We start from the raw sequence: 14,538 nt of genomic DNA, 5'->3' as shown, positions 1-14,538 counted from the left end.
CCACTGCCCTTCCCCTGCCTCTCTTCCAAAGTCCCACAACAGCTAGCAGCTCACTTCACCGGAGTTTATTTCTGAACTGGAAGTACAAATGGAGCATTTTAAGAAACCTTTGTGATTTTAGCCCAGACATGACTGTGCCTGCTTAGTAAGGAGATGAAAAGCTTACAGTGAAGAAAGAGGCAGAATAATCCTGCATGTTAATACACAGTGACTAACACTTTCCTGGTGACAATCTCCTTGTAGTCTCTGCAGAGGGATGTGTGTAATGATCCTCCAGAGACACTATCTTGAAAATGCACAAAAGGCTCTGATCAGACCTCAGCATCTCCCGATTAGCTTAGTGAGAGCAGTGGAAGGGATATAAATTTTCCAGAAAGTGCATTCAGAAAAGCACTTGATCAAATGCTTAGCTCCATGTGTGTGCTTAACCTCACTATACCTGAAGCACCTTCCTAAACCAACTCCTTGTTTATTCCTTCTGTGAAAAATAAAATGGTGGAAAGATCTCCAAAAACAAAAATGTAGACCTGAACAGTCAACAGTTTAGGAAAATTCTGAATTTCTGTGGCTTTCAGCTTATCAGTAAAACAATTTGGAAGCGCTGACTCTGGCAAATTGGAGGAGGAAATAAATAGAAAATAAAGAAAAATAGCCAGAGTGGATAATAAGGCTGTGTTATCATAAACATAGCCTAGGTTAGTGCAAAGCAAATGTATGTACCTGCTGTTGAGTTTAATCTTCCTGGGATTTTACTGGTTTTCCTTTCCTAAAACAATACCACATACACCTTGACAAATCTAGCATGCTGCAGCCAATCTACGTTGAGCAGACTGCAGAAAATGGAATTTTTCTTTCCCATTTGCCTCCTGGTCTCGCTGCTGCTGCTCCCCATGAACACACTTGCAAGCCCTTCCCCTGTGCCCTGGCTGGTGCTGGCTCCTGGACTCGGAGCAGATGGCTGATGGAGCCAGGACTGCTGTTTCCTACGCACTTCAGCGCTTCCAATCAGACCTTGGTGTCTCCTGCCTAGCTCTGCAAGAACACAAAGCAAAAGGTGCAGCAGTTCTACACCCAATGAGCCAAAGCCACTTTTTAAGCTCATTTAAAATATCGTTTGACTAGGTATTTCTCAAAATAGGCACTTACAAGCACAGGCTAAATAAGAGCAGCAAAAAATAATCTAGGGCACCTAAACACTGTGGATTTTTAATTTTCCCCCCAAACATGTCTATTCCAACTTTATCATTTTGGACAGCACAAGACCATAAGCACAATTCTATCAGACTAAGCTCCCCTCAAGCACAACCAAGGAAATGTTTGGTTTTCTACATCCAGTCCAAAGCTTTCAGGTCCCAAGACTTACTGCTGTATGGAAGTAATGCAAAGAAGGCGATCCCTATGCCTCCACCTTAATCTCCAGACACGTAATTCCAGAGCCCCAAGTCCTCCTCCAGCAACAGAGAGCAGCCTGAAGCATGTTCTGAGCTGGGTACTCACAAACAACCACTGTGGGTTTTGTTGTCTTTATTATGAACACTTCAGGGCAATGACCACCTTTAATTTGTGCCTTCCATAACATCAAACATGATATTAAAACCTCAGAAATAGTTGTGCTTGTGCATGATATCCTGAAGGCTTTTTTTCTCTAAACCACTTCCAGCATGTACAGACAAAAGAAATAATGTCATCCCGCCTCCAACACTCCCAGCCATCAGAGGCAACGTTAACCATAACTTTGCTTCTGCTCCACATGAGTGTTTCAGTGCCTTACAAATAAGCACCTTATTCAAAGCTCTCTCCCCAATTTATTTCACTCCAAAAAAGGAGACAGATGGTAGAAGACAGAGGGTTTTACAGTAAGAGGGGTTGGATTTTTTCTTTCCTCTTCATTTGTTCCCTGTGCTGTTTCTTATCCTTGGGGACCTGGAGTTTCTTTTGATAGCACTGTGCTGCCTAATAAACACACATACAAGCACAGTCACAAGTATACATCTATCATCAAAGAGCCCTTCTTGTCTCCACTCCCCACAAAGTTGATTAATGATTACGTGTTTAACACATACATTATACATGGGAGGGGGAGACGAAGAGGGTAAATCCAAGCCCCTGTATACATTTACATATATTTACATACTCACATATAAAAAGCAGAGGAAAGCAAAAGAGGGCTATTCCCATTGGGACAACAATCCATTTTGGTAAACATACCTCCTAGCTCCCATTTTTAAAAATACAAAGGCAAAGGGAAGGCTCTACCTGGCCTGAGGAAGAAACTGAAGCATGAGCAAGCAGCCTTGTTTGGCTCCTGCAGTTCAACCCCAACACGGAACTGGTAACTGTTATCGGCAGTCACACCACCTATGGTTTGTAAATGGGATCTAACAGCTGCAACCCAGTTTGAGAGAAAGGAAAGGGGTTTAAGTTTTAAGGGTGCTCCTGGTTTGTATTATTAATTCATACAGCTAAAATCCCAGCTTACCTAGCAAAAAATTAAGTAATTAATTCAATTAAATGGCACTTTTATGTACAAAGAAAAGGAAAGTCTATCTCCTGTCAGATCAGTCAATACCCCAAGGTACTGGGAGCATTTAATGGACTGCAACATGGGGTGAGTACACATCAACCCCAAAGCCAGGCCTGACCCTGAACACAGATGAAGAAGAGATGTGGAAGGGTACAACATGGCAAACTTCCTTCTCCATCCTTCCAGGCTGAGCCAACCCTTGGACCTGGATAGCTGCCCATGTAAAATAAAGCTGCCTGAAGGCTGCTTTAATCATGCTGACTGCCAGTGGTCTTGAGCAATTGTTCCAGCAGCTGGGGGAGCAGTGCCATGGTAAAGGACTCCCCTGACAAAGTCCCTTCTGGCAGCTGGGACAAAGCTGGCACTGAAACCGCTATTGTGGCTCTCTGCTCTCCAAAGTGTCCCTGTGCAGAGTTAATCTTCCAGCCACTCGCTCTGCTGGTTTTCAGACATCTTTGCAAGGTTCAGATTTAATACGGGGCTCTTGTGGCACACCAGTGGCATTAACCTCTGCTGAACTGATCATACCAGCTTTCTTTCTGCTCATCCAGCTCCACCAGCTGTAGCCACAGCACAAGAAGACATGGTGAGAGCAGTGGCCACCGACAATGTTTTTAAAAACATACTTGCCTAGTATCAATCCTGAAGAGTGGGAGGGATCAATTGAGGGATCAACTGATGAAATGTTAGGAAAGAAAACCTTCCATACACAGGGCTGCTTGCAGTCCTAAGGCTGTGGCAGCTGGCCAGACAGAAAGCTCAAGTACCAAGAAGGCAAAAATAAGGAACTTTATTTTTTTTCACTTCTTTTTTACCCTGTAACCTTTTGACTCTGAATCATGACCACTGACTCTATGACTTTACACTTTCCACTACAGTAAGGCTCAGGGCTGGCACTAAAGAAGTCACTTTCTTCCATCTGCTCATCCCTTATTTCAAATATAAACATTTTCTTCAGCTGTACAAGAGTGGAAGAAATTTGTCTTGAGTTTTTCAAATAGAAAAATTCACAACTGTTCAGGAAGTCCCAGCTAAGACACTCCATTGAAATTCAGATAATTGCCAGCATTCATTTTCTCACCTGTATCTCTTCCCTTGCTTCCTGATCTCCCCAAGTCCTTGCAGACCAGGTTCTTTCAATACACTTCACCACACCACAAACTGAAGTGGATTTAGACAATTGCCACAAATACATCCTAACATAAATCTGCAGAAGCCACTGTGAAGTATTCCATTCTTTTGTGCTGAAATGAAGGAGTCCAGGGTGGAATTGGAGTCATGATCCATGGCAGCAAATCCTTCTGGTGTGCCAGGTTGCCACGTATCAACACCAGCTGCAGGGCCAGGGCTCGCATCAGCTCGGCACACTTGTTTTCATGAGCCCACTTTATCACTGTCTCATATAAACCCAAGCATACTTCTTTTGCATTGCTACTGCAGCATTTTGTGGTGGATATTTCACATCTACCTGGGCTACAGCCAGGAGATCCAGTCTTTATAACAGGGAAGTAATTAATAAAGAAATACAGCTCTATCAAAGTGCTCTTTGTTCACCTCCTCTAGTACAAACATATTACCTGATCTCAGCCAGTGCTTATCTGTTTCCCAAAACCATCTCCACAAAATGGAAAGAAAAGCATGGTAAAATATAAAAAATACTAAGCTATCAGTTCCCAGTCTAGAGGGAGTGAGCCATATCTGGCTTATCTGAGCTCATATCTAGTTGGCCTCTGAACCAGAGCCAGACTTCTGAGATGACAGGTAAGAATTTAGACACTTCTGATTCTGAGACAATGAAAATGATCACATGAAAGGTGTCGTGACTCAGGCGAGATATCAGGATCATGTTCCTTGTACCCCTCCTGGCAGATGGAAGTCAGTCACTGTGGTGTTCCAAAAGCAGCAGTGGCTCATGCCCATGTTTATGAGCGCAGTGAAATGGGTTATGGTGTCAAACATGGGCTAAGTGACCTATAGCGGAACGTGCTGCCTGCTTCATTATCTTGCCTGTGTCCAGGTGTTTGAAAAGCACTATGATCAAATTCACTTTTATCTTCCCTGCTTCTAGATTTCAAGTTCTTTTACTTCAAACTGACACTTACTCTGGAGACTGTTCAACATTGCATGGCTGAAGCCTCAAGACTCTCTGCTGTCTCCTGAGGCAAACCTCTTGCACAACTCTGGCAGCAGAAAAATGACTCAACTTTCAGACTCTGGGGACTTTGGGGTTGAAGAAATGACAAACCATGCATGAAAACACCGTGATCGCTCTTTGCACCTTTTAAAGCAGGGAGGTGTCACAGAACAAAATCCAAAAAGCCAACAAGAGACTCACTGAAGAGTGTCTAAGACAAGGAGAGCACCACAGCTACTAAACAGGTACCAGCACTCCTGCACTTGGCCTGAAGACAAGGTTACAGCTCCAGCTCATTTTTAAATCAAAGAGATTTTGAACTATCTTAAGGCACGGATTTCTTGAAAATATGAGGCATGACTGGAAGATCTCCAAATACAGTTTGAAACAAAGATTTTGCTCTGTAGAATAACTTTAGGGAGCTGTTATCTTTGTTGTGCCACCCTGCCAAAACATAAAAGCCATATAAAACTGCAGGTGGGATAAGGGCCATCTTCATCCTGCTGTTGGGTAGGTAGCCAAGAAAAATGCCCCACAGTAACCACACCTAAGACATGTTTCAAGAGGCAGTGGTGAAAAGCAGGGCATGAGACAGCAAAAGGGGTACATCAAGCTGATGTACAGAAAAAAAATCAGGGTTATCAGATTCGAGGTTTGGGATTATTTCACATTGTACACAGAGAGAGGCTTGTGAGTTCACATTAAACACAAACATGAGGAAGTGATCCTTCAGTAGTCTGGGATCTTGCCTTGGAGGGAGCAATGGGGGTGAGCACAAGGTGACCAAGAGAAGCGCATTCAACCCTTCCCTGGTGCCCGAGCCAGAGCTTTGGAAGGAATGCCAACAAATGCATGGGAACAATGTGTTGTGCTGCCAGTGTGGCTGCACTGCTGCTCTCTCCAGCCATGTGAACCAGAGCCCCAGAGACTGCTGCAGGGACCTTCCTCACTACACAGAGACAAATTGAATACACAAAAACATGGGCGGGGAAAAAAAGAAAAGCCTCATGATACAGGATGGGCAGAAGTTTCCCTGCTGCTAGTGCCTTTGGTGGGCAGTGAATCCAGAATGAAATGAAGCCAAACTAGTAAGAAGCAAAGAGCATACAATGGAGCACTGTTACTGAGATATCCAAGAGACCAAGCAAGGTCTAAAGCTCACAGATTACAGCACAGGATAACGTGACAGAGTCGGCAAGATACTCCAGTGCAGAAGTTACTCAAACCTTGACATTTTGACTTTGAAATCCTGTTCAAATATGGGTTTCTCTACAGCTACAAAAGCAATGAAAGAATTTCATAGCCATGTCTCAAAAACCCCCGATCTGCAGCACAGAATCCTTTTTTCCCCACCAGGTTTGTACAGAACCTAGTGTGGTGAAATCCTGGTCTGCCACTCAGGTTTTCAGGTATGGCTAGAATCCAGAGAGTAATAAAAATACCCACCCTTGAAATAACAATCTTGAAAAAAACATTGCCCTTGGTCCTGCAGATACCCCTGTAATAATCTCCACCATAAATTGAAACTGCTACCATTGCACCAGGAAGTGCTGGAAATATTTAGTGCTACTGTTATCAACCTGGGTTTAGTTTCATTAGTAGTCCAGACATGTGGTAATGAAGAACCCATCCAATTCTCTGTCTCTGTTAGTGGTACACTTCATGGGCTCACGGAAAGCACACATAAAGCCGTTATCTCTGACAGGAATGGACACATGTGTGCATGTCCCAGATTTGGAAACTGCACTGCAGCGAATGCAGCCTTCATGTCACTCAACTGCATAGCTTAGAATTTTACATTTTAATTTTTTTGATGTCTAGGGAGATTAAAATGAGAACTGGCAGCATGTGCAAGGGATACTGCACTTTGAATGTCTTATCTATAGTGATTCAGGCTTCCCGGAGCTCCAGATGAAGCAGGTTTTTCACGATGGAAGAAACCACATTACATTGCTCCCTAGGAAGTGAAACAAAACAATAAAGGACGGTTAATCTCTTCTCTAATTCTGCTCTGTGGGACAACTCCTTCAGCAAGCAGCGCCTGGCTGTATCTACCTGGGAGGGGGTCATTTTACTTCGGCTTCCTCTTCTGCTTCCCTCTGTCCCTGGGAGCGCTCTGTCTCCCTGCTGCATCTTTCAATGGCTTTATCAGAGCTTGCACCAACTCAAGCGTGAGAAGTAGCTCTGGGCCCAGCAGGGAGAGGAGGGGGAGTGTGTGTGTGTGTGCTGCGGGGGGGGGGAAGAGAGGGGAAGATGAGGGAGGAAATGTTATTCTGTCCTTTGTCTTTTCAACAATTTCTTTTTAATGCAACTTGCAGAGCAGCATATAATTAGGGGTCTTGCGGAGCAGGCTTAAACTCAGGAGTAACCCTTCTAACGACCTCAGCAACGGATAATCAGGTGCGCGGCTGTGGGGCGCAGCACGGCTCCCCCCCCGCCGCGCCGCTCGGCCTCGTAATTAGAAGCCTCCACACTCCGCTGCATAAAGGCAGATTGCAAGGACAGCGTGAAGCCCTTGTTTGAAGCTGGGGGCACAAAGATTGCAGTGCCTCTGATGGATGGAGACAAAGACTCTGATACTGGAACGCTTCCAGCAGCCTCCGAATACTCGCTGCGTTTCTGATGGACATTTTCAGGATTTCTTAGAGCGGCAAGGTTTATTCTCCCGCTCTCCCCCCACCCCGCCTCAGAATTCCTCCACAGCTTCCTAAGCCAGGGATGTGGATGTGCCACTGTATGTGCACACGTCTCCAGAGATGCTTCTGTGGTCGTATTATGAGAAAAAGGCATTGCCACCTTTCCTCCATCTATTTTTGTTAGTTCTCATTCCTGACTGGGAGAAACATGGTGACACTTAAGAAATGCTCAGAATATGGGGCTCCATCCAGCCCCCCCCAAAAACTCCCAAGCTAGAACAGTGTTTTAGCTGACTAAGTTCACACTGATTTGAAACTGTGGTAGCAAGTACTATGTTTAAGTTGTAGCTGATGTTAGTGTAATTCCCCTCAACACCTTAGCATGAATAAAAAAAAAATCTCCTTCTTAAAATCACATCTCTCTTTGCTGATTACAACTTGCTTTTCTCTATTTACATAACTTTAGACACAAGACTAAATGAAAATTGACACTGCAGTGTATCCCAGCTACAGGAAGGAAAGAGGAGGAGGAAGAAAAGTATTGAGGACAGGATCTTTGAGTGAGACAAACGAGAGTGAGAGGAGTGTCGGCCTGTGTCATGTAGCCTGTTATAAAACAGTTGCTGACTTCTATTTTACCCCAATTTCAACACCTTTTTGCATCTTCTGAGATGCTACCATTGCTTGTTTGTGGGTTCCTCTGCACGTGACCCTCCCCAGCAATGCTGCAGCTTCTTGTCCCTCTGCAGCCACAGCAGCAGCAAAGCAAATGGGAGAAAACCAAACAGCTCAGGCAACTTGAACACAGCACAGCAACAGACTGACAAAAAGCATCAAAGCCAAAAGTGCTTGAAAAATAAAGCTGAGGAAGAAAAAGCAGTAGAGCCACTCAGAAACTGTGAATTGCCAGAGAAGCTCCCTTGGAAAGAGCATAGGAGGCAGGTTCAAGGAAGAGCAATATCCATAAGGCAGTACAGTGCCAGTGGTTTTTTCTCTCTATTTGTAACAACAAGTTAACAGCGGCTGGAATAGAACAAAACATGGAAGATTTTCACAGGAAAAATCAGGACACTCTGCCAAGGACAGCTGCCCTGAACTCAAGTTATCCGTGAACTCACATTTGTAGGCACTTAAAACCTAGCAAGATCATTAACAAGCTAATAAGAACCACCAGCACAAGGAACATAACCTGGATTTGCTAATGTGTTTCATTCTGAATGATGAAAGGGCAAAAGCATCCAGACACTGAGTTGCTGCAGCTAAAAAAATCGAACAAAAGATGCTGTGATTCGCATTGTCTACTACCCTACTCTTTCCATACCAGTACAAATGCTGCTACATGAAAGTGGTCTCCATCCTATTCCCAGTCTGTCTGTCTTGTGCTCTCCCCACTGTTCAAAAAGCACAGTAATTTCATAAGTGCTACAACATCCTCCAGAAAAGCAGACTGGAACAAACGCTGTACAGCTCAGCTTAAGAATTTCCTTAATTGATCTGCACGGACCCATTGAACCACTGAGCTCCATGACCACGCCACTGTTCTTTGGACATCAGCAGCTTCAAGGGAGCAAGACAACCTTACAGTGTTGAATCTGCAAGGACATCATCTCTCAACTCGTGACTATTTCTCATTCACCTTAGTTTGAGGAAATACACTATGGGTAGTCCTGATTTGACAGTTCATGCTAACTTGGAACTCTGTAGTGGTTTTGCTTTAGTTGGCAGCATATGGGGACAAACCTGTTTATACCTTCCCCCTGAAATGATCTTCAAGCTTCAGATCCACTTCTATGCTGGTTGTATCACATATTTCAGCAAAGAGGAGCATGGTTTCATCACACAGCAGATCTGCTCTACTTTTTCCACAGCAAGACGTGTAGTCACCTGAACAAATCTTTTCACCAGATTCTTCTGGGGAACTGATGATGAATACAAATTTGGGGAACTATAAAGAGGTAAGCTGTAGAGAGCTTCTGAATGTTTAAAACCTGATCCAGATCTGTGACATTCGGAAACTATGCAAAACCACCTTCACTTCTTTCAACTTCCCATGCAACACACTTGCTACAAATAGTTTGCACAAACTACTTCATATATCTTAGATTTATTTAAGAAAGCACCTCTGCCAGCACCTTTCTTCCAGCCCAGCTCACACTCCCTGCAGCTCTGCTCCCAAGAGGACAAGCACTAAATCCCATCAAAGCACTGGGAGAGCCCAGCCTGGCCATGGACTGCGTACAGCCCATTTCAGCACCGTCAGAAGAAAGGCTCCTGCCCATTGTGGAGGAGGAGCAATCCCTCTCTCCTGTGCCCTGGCTTGTGGTCTCCCAGACTCTCAGAAGAGCAGGGCTTCTGATTTCTGTGCCTGGGCTGCCAGCAGTGAAGCCATGCAGAAGGAGCTGGCGCAGCTCCTGATGACCTTGGAGATGCGGCTCCTCGCTGCGAACGGCGTCAGGCAGAGCTGTACGAGAGCAGACAAGGAGGAGAACAGAAAGGGAACAAGAGATTCCAGAGGGCTCTTCTGCCTCTGAGTCTTGTTACTGTTGACTCCTTACTGTGATTAACTCCTTGACATCCTCCTTCTGTGACAAGTGGGGGAGGACAGACTGAACTTGGTGATTAATTTATCAGTGAATTGCCTCCTTCCCTTTCAAACCTCGCCCCCACTGATGATCTTTATGGCTTAGCACTACCTTAGGAGAGGGTTTACAGCCTGACACAGGTCTGGCAGTTGTCATTTCATCACTGGGAAACTCCGTTTGGGACATTCTATGTTCCTTCGACAGACCAGGTGGTAACAGAGTTTGCAAGCTTCAGCCCACCCCACAAGCTCTGTATGAGGAAAAGAAATCCTCTCCTCCTCAACCCCCTTGCTCAAATGACAGTAATTAGGGAATCTCATCACTCTAGACCTGGAGAAGGAGGGGACGTTCATGGTAATTGGAGACATTACATGAAGCCACGCTGTGCTTGAAAAAAAAAAAAAAAAGAGAAAAACCATACACAGAAGAAACCAACCCCCTTCCCCCCCAACCTGGCTGGCATTTCCTGAATAAACTGCCTTCTTTCAGGCACATCATGTGCTTTTTAATACTGGAGACTACTGGAAGGACTCCTGCAGCCCGATTAAGTGTAATGCAGTGTAAAAAGATAGGAAGGAGGGGGAATGCCCTCGGAAAAGCAATCGAAGTGAAAAATCTATCAACAGCACAGGGGCTCCAGTGGAGCTAGGAGTCCTGTTCTGAACATGCTCCAACTTCCCAGTTGTCTGCTCTGCCGGACACTCCGGGGACCCCAGCACAGCAAACTACAATTTCTAGTAAATATATCCCAGGGACACAATTAGTTTTTCAGCTGGGGGCATGATAAATTGGTCATGCATAATTCAAGGCCAGCACAGGCTGAGTATAAACTGCTCGGTGGCAGCTTCCAGCTCCCTGACAGGAGAATGCAAATGTGCTGCTGGCGCAGGAGCTGCCTGACCCGCTGTGGCTGCACCTCCCTGCCTGCTCCCCTGCCCAAAGACCACTCCAGCCCTTCCTCCCGTGCATCTCTGGGTGAATTTAATTTCACAGCGATGTATCCATCACTGTCTGATGGCCTTTTGGGACCCAGCGCTCATTGTTACCACAACAAATACCACTCTCCGCTCGATCTACTCTGTTTTTTCCATATGCAGACACAAGAGAATGGTTTTGGCACAGAAAGAGGCCGAGGGACTGTGTGGTCTATTGTCAGCATTAGATGGCCTGGGGCAAGTAATTTCCAATCTGCTTCAGTGTTCCCATCTACACAATGGAGATAATTCCAACCACGCAACTGCACAGGTAGCAAGACACACTCAGTTTGGAGTCTGATAAAGGTCTGAGAGGTGGCTGAGGATGTGCAGCCTGCCCAAACAGCAGTGTCAAGTTCTCTGAGCTTATTTTAGGTATTTAAATACCTATATCTGCCTGCACAAAGCAGGAGAACAAGAGAACTTGCTGCTTCACAGAAGCTGGCTTAGTGATACATGAAGTGAAAACTCTAAGGAAACTTTGGGAGGCCTTCAAAATGATGTCCTCAGATTTTCAGCGCATTCCAGTACACACTGGAAAATTCTGCTAGAAAAAACATTACATGTACATTCTCAGATACAGCCATGTAACTGAAGGTTGATAGAGATGTTTCACCAGCTGCAGTTTTCCTATCTACCAAGATCATGAAACCACTTCTCTGGATGCATTGCCATTTTCTGGCATTTTAAGTCCAGTTTGTGGGAAATATTCTCAAAAAGCAGGGCTGAAATGGAATGAGGCACTAATAAAGAAAAAATTTGTTTAATTTTGGCTGTATATCTGCAGATACAAAAGCCCTTTAATTTCATTGTCAGTTCCACATACCCAAATAGGTGAGTTTGGTTTGCCTAATAGTGAAAATAATCCAGGTCAGTCTGTTTATTTTAACAGAAATACTGTTTGGGTTTTTTTTCTGAGCATGACTCTGTTGCATAGAGCTGGGTTTTCTTTGAACGAGACCAAATGAAATCCAAGCAGAGATACAGGGGGTACAAATCTAGGGAGCACAGATGTCAACCATGGGTAAGACTGAATATCCTCATCACACAATTCTGCCAGTACTCAAAAGTAACCCTACGACTGAGTCCAGAAAAAAACCAAACAGTAATGGTAAGGATACTTTTTGTCCCTCAATTTAGTGTTAAACAAGCACTTCTTAACCAAGGAGTCAGGGCCCTTTCGGCAAGACCACCACAGAGGCAATCTCAATACTCAGTTCACTGCAACCCTGCTTTGAAAGGGCCAGTGCCCTCTGTCATCCTCTTGTAACAGATGCTCTCCGAGTTCTGTGTGTCCCTTGTGACCAAGCAACATGCCATCTTCTGACATCCTTTATGGAGAAGGTAAGAAGTCTAATGTAGCTAAACGTTTCACTCAGTTTTTCTTTTCCTAACTAGTGTGCACCCGTGTGCACATACACGCACATAATTATCTGAAAAACTGTTACAAAAGTAAGTAGGCCAGACTAAATTTCATTGTGGACTAGATTAACTAAAGCAGTGCCTCAAAAATAAACCACATATTTAACTGAACTTGCAGAGTTTTGTATGATTCAGCAAGTCTGTCTTGTGTGGACACCTTCACCCCAGAAAGAGATCCTTCAATGACAAATCATTTATGGGGCTGAATTACAGGGACGAGGGTGATGGTGCTCCTGAGGCTGACATTTGCAGGACTGAATCTGAAGACTGCATTTTGGTCCCAGAAGGTTTTTTTAGTCACAAAGAATATGAAGCTCTGACAGTCCTGATGTTTGTCAGCAGACTTTTGAGGAGCTGGTGAGTGCAACAGCAACAATTTCACCAACAATTTCAAATGATGCCAAAGTAAATTCTGGGCTGGAGCATAAGCCATTCCAGAGCAGGAGCTGAGGGTGAACTGAAGGATCAAGTCACTCATTCTTGGCAAGAATAACACTTCCTCTGAGACATTAAGCCCCTTCCTTTCCCAATTAAACAAAAGAATATACAAACCTTTTAAAATTTAAATAGGGTTTCAAAGGTCAGCTCTGTTCACATCAGCCCACAGAGACTACATTAAAAAAAACTCCACTATGAACAAAATTTTTTTCTTAGCGAAAACAGCAGGGACAAAATAGTGCTAATGAGGATTATTCTTTTTATGCACATTGGTAGGCTGTTTATCTTCACAGATGAAAGTCTTCTCCATTAAGACAAAATTTCCTGGCACACATGGTGCACTAATCGTTGTCCCAGCTATAAGGGCTGTCCACCTCACAGCAGCTCAGAGAAACATAGAATGGTTTGGGTTGGAAGGGACTTGAAAGCTCATTTAGTTCCAACCCCTTTGCCATGCACAGGGACATCTTCCACTAGACCACGTTGTTCAAAGCCCCATCCAGCCTGGCCTTGAACACTTCATTCCACCTGTGGAAAAAATTTGTGCTCTCAGCTGGACAAGGTCAAAAGGAACAAGGAGGAAGCTTCAAGATGCCACAGCAAAACAACACTCCTCTGGGACAACCACTGCAGAAGGTTCTCCGTACCTCCAGTGACGTGTGGAGAAGCAATACCTGTGTAGTCACCATCCTGCAGACAGAATTCTGCATTTTATTTACACAGCTCATATCTACAACACACCATAAGCAGAGCCTCCCAGGCATTTACAGGGCTAGAAAATTAAACTGCAGTTTGGTCAGAAATACTAAAAAACCCTTGGTAGTTTCATGGAGCCAAGAGCCTCTGAGAGAGGCTGAACCAGCAATTCCTTCCTGAGCTTCCATTGGAAAAAGATTAGAAGAACATTACATATAACATACCCATATGCTTTGTTTTGCTTGCTTTTTGTTTTGCCTTTTAAGAAACTTCCCCTCTGGAATATTAAAAGTAACAAATTTTAAATTTTTTTTAACAAACACTAACCTCAGATCATTAGCCAACCTGGCAACAGACCAGAGAAAATTTATAGCCGACGTGCAACATCAGCTTTCATCCAGAAATGCTAATTTCAGTAAAATGAATAGTGTGTGGGCTTTTCATACTGCTTTGCATTTGGCTCCTCACAGCCCTGTTTAAAGCCTGGGAACCGGCCATATAGTTAAACTGCACAGATGTTCAACAATCTGTACTTGTGTTAATTACCCTAATGTGAGCAGAAACTCAACAGATCCCTGCTAATGAAGGAGAAAGTTTTCCAGTGTGACTACCGTATGTTTCATTGTCACTGTATTACCAAGCTTCTCCCCCTCCTTCCCCTGCCCCCCCCAGCTCCCATTCTCTCCAGCTCCTTTGCATTCACATCACCCTCCTACCTCAGCATGCATGAATTGGACCAACTAATGACTGTGTATTCGCAACATGGCAGACACCATTAGGCTGATCGGAGGTGCGGCTGCTGAATTTTAACAGGCAATTTTAAACAAGGTAAGAAAAACAGATTCATCACGCTCTTGATTCTCTCATCCCCACCCATCTGCCATTCTTCTGCCCTTGCCACAGCTCAAAAACACTCGCAAAGTGCAAATACGCTTCCCCCTCCATAAGACATGGTGGTGTAAAAAGCAATGCAAATAGATGTTGCTGGGCAATTACTGGGGATGGGAGCCCAGAGCCGGGTGCATCCGGGAGGAGAGGCTAACGAGGCGGCTCAGGAGGAGGAAGGCTGGGAGCGTGGGCTGGGGAGGGAGCAGCGCGCTCCGCCTCGCCTCGGCGGGTACACGGCGGCGGA

At 44.6% G+C, this 14,538-nt stretch overlaps 1 protein-coding gene across 16 annotated transcripts in view; it reads right to left on the bottom strand.

Moving 5' to 3' along the window:
* Nucleotides 1-14,538, bottom strand: part of FBRSL1 (fibrosin like 1) — a 374,043-nt gene that overhangs the window by 69,593 nt on the left and 289,912 nt on the right. The window lies entirely within an intron of this gene.

Source organism: Corvus brachyrhynchos, unplaced genomic scaffold, assembly GCF_000691975.1.
Source record: "Corvus brachyrhynchos isolate BGI_N302 unplaced genomic scaffold, ASM69197v1 scaffold114, whole genome shotgun sequence".
NCBI classification, from domain to species: domain Eukaryota; kingdom Metazoa; phylum Chordata; class Aves; order Passeriformes; family Corvidae; genus Corvus; species Corvus brachyrhynchos.
This window is presented reverse-complemented; position numbering and strand designations above follow the sequence as displayed.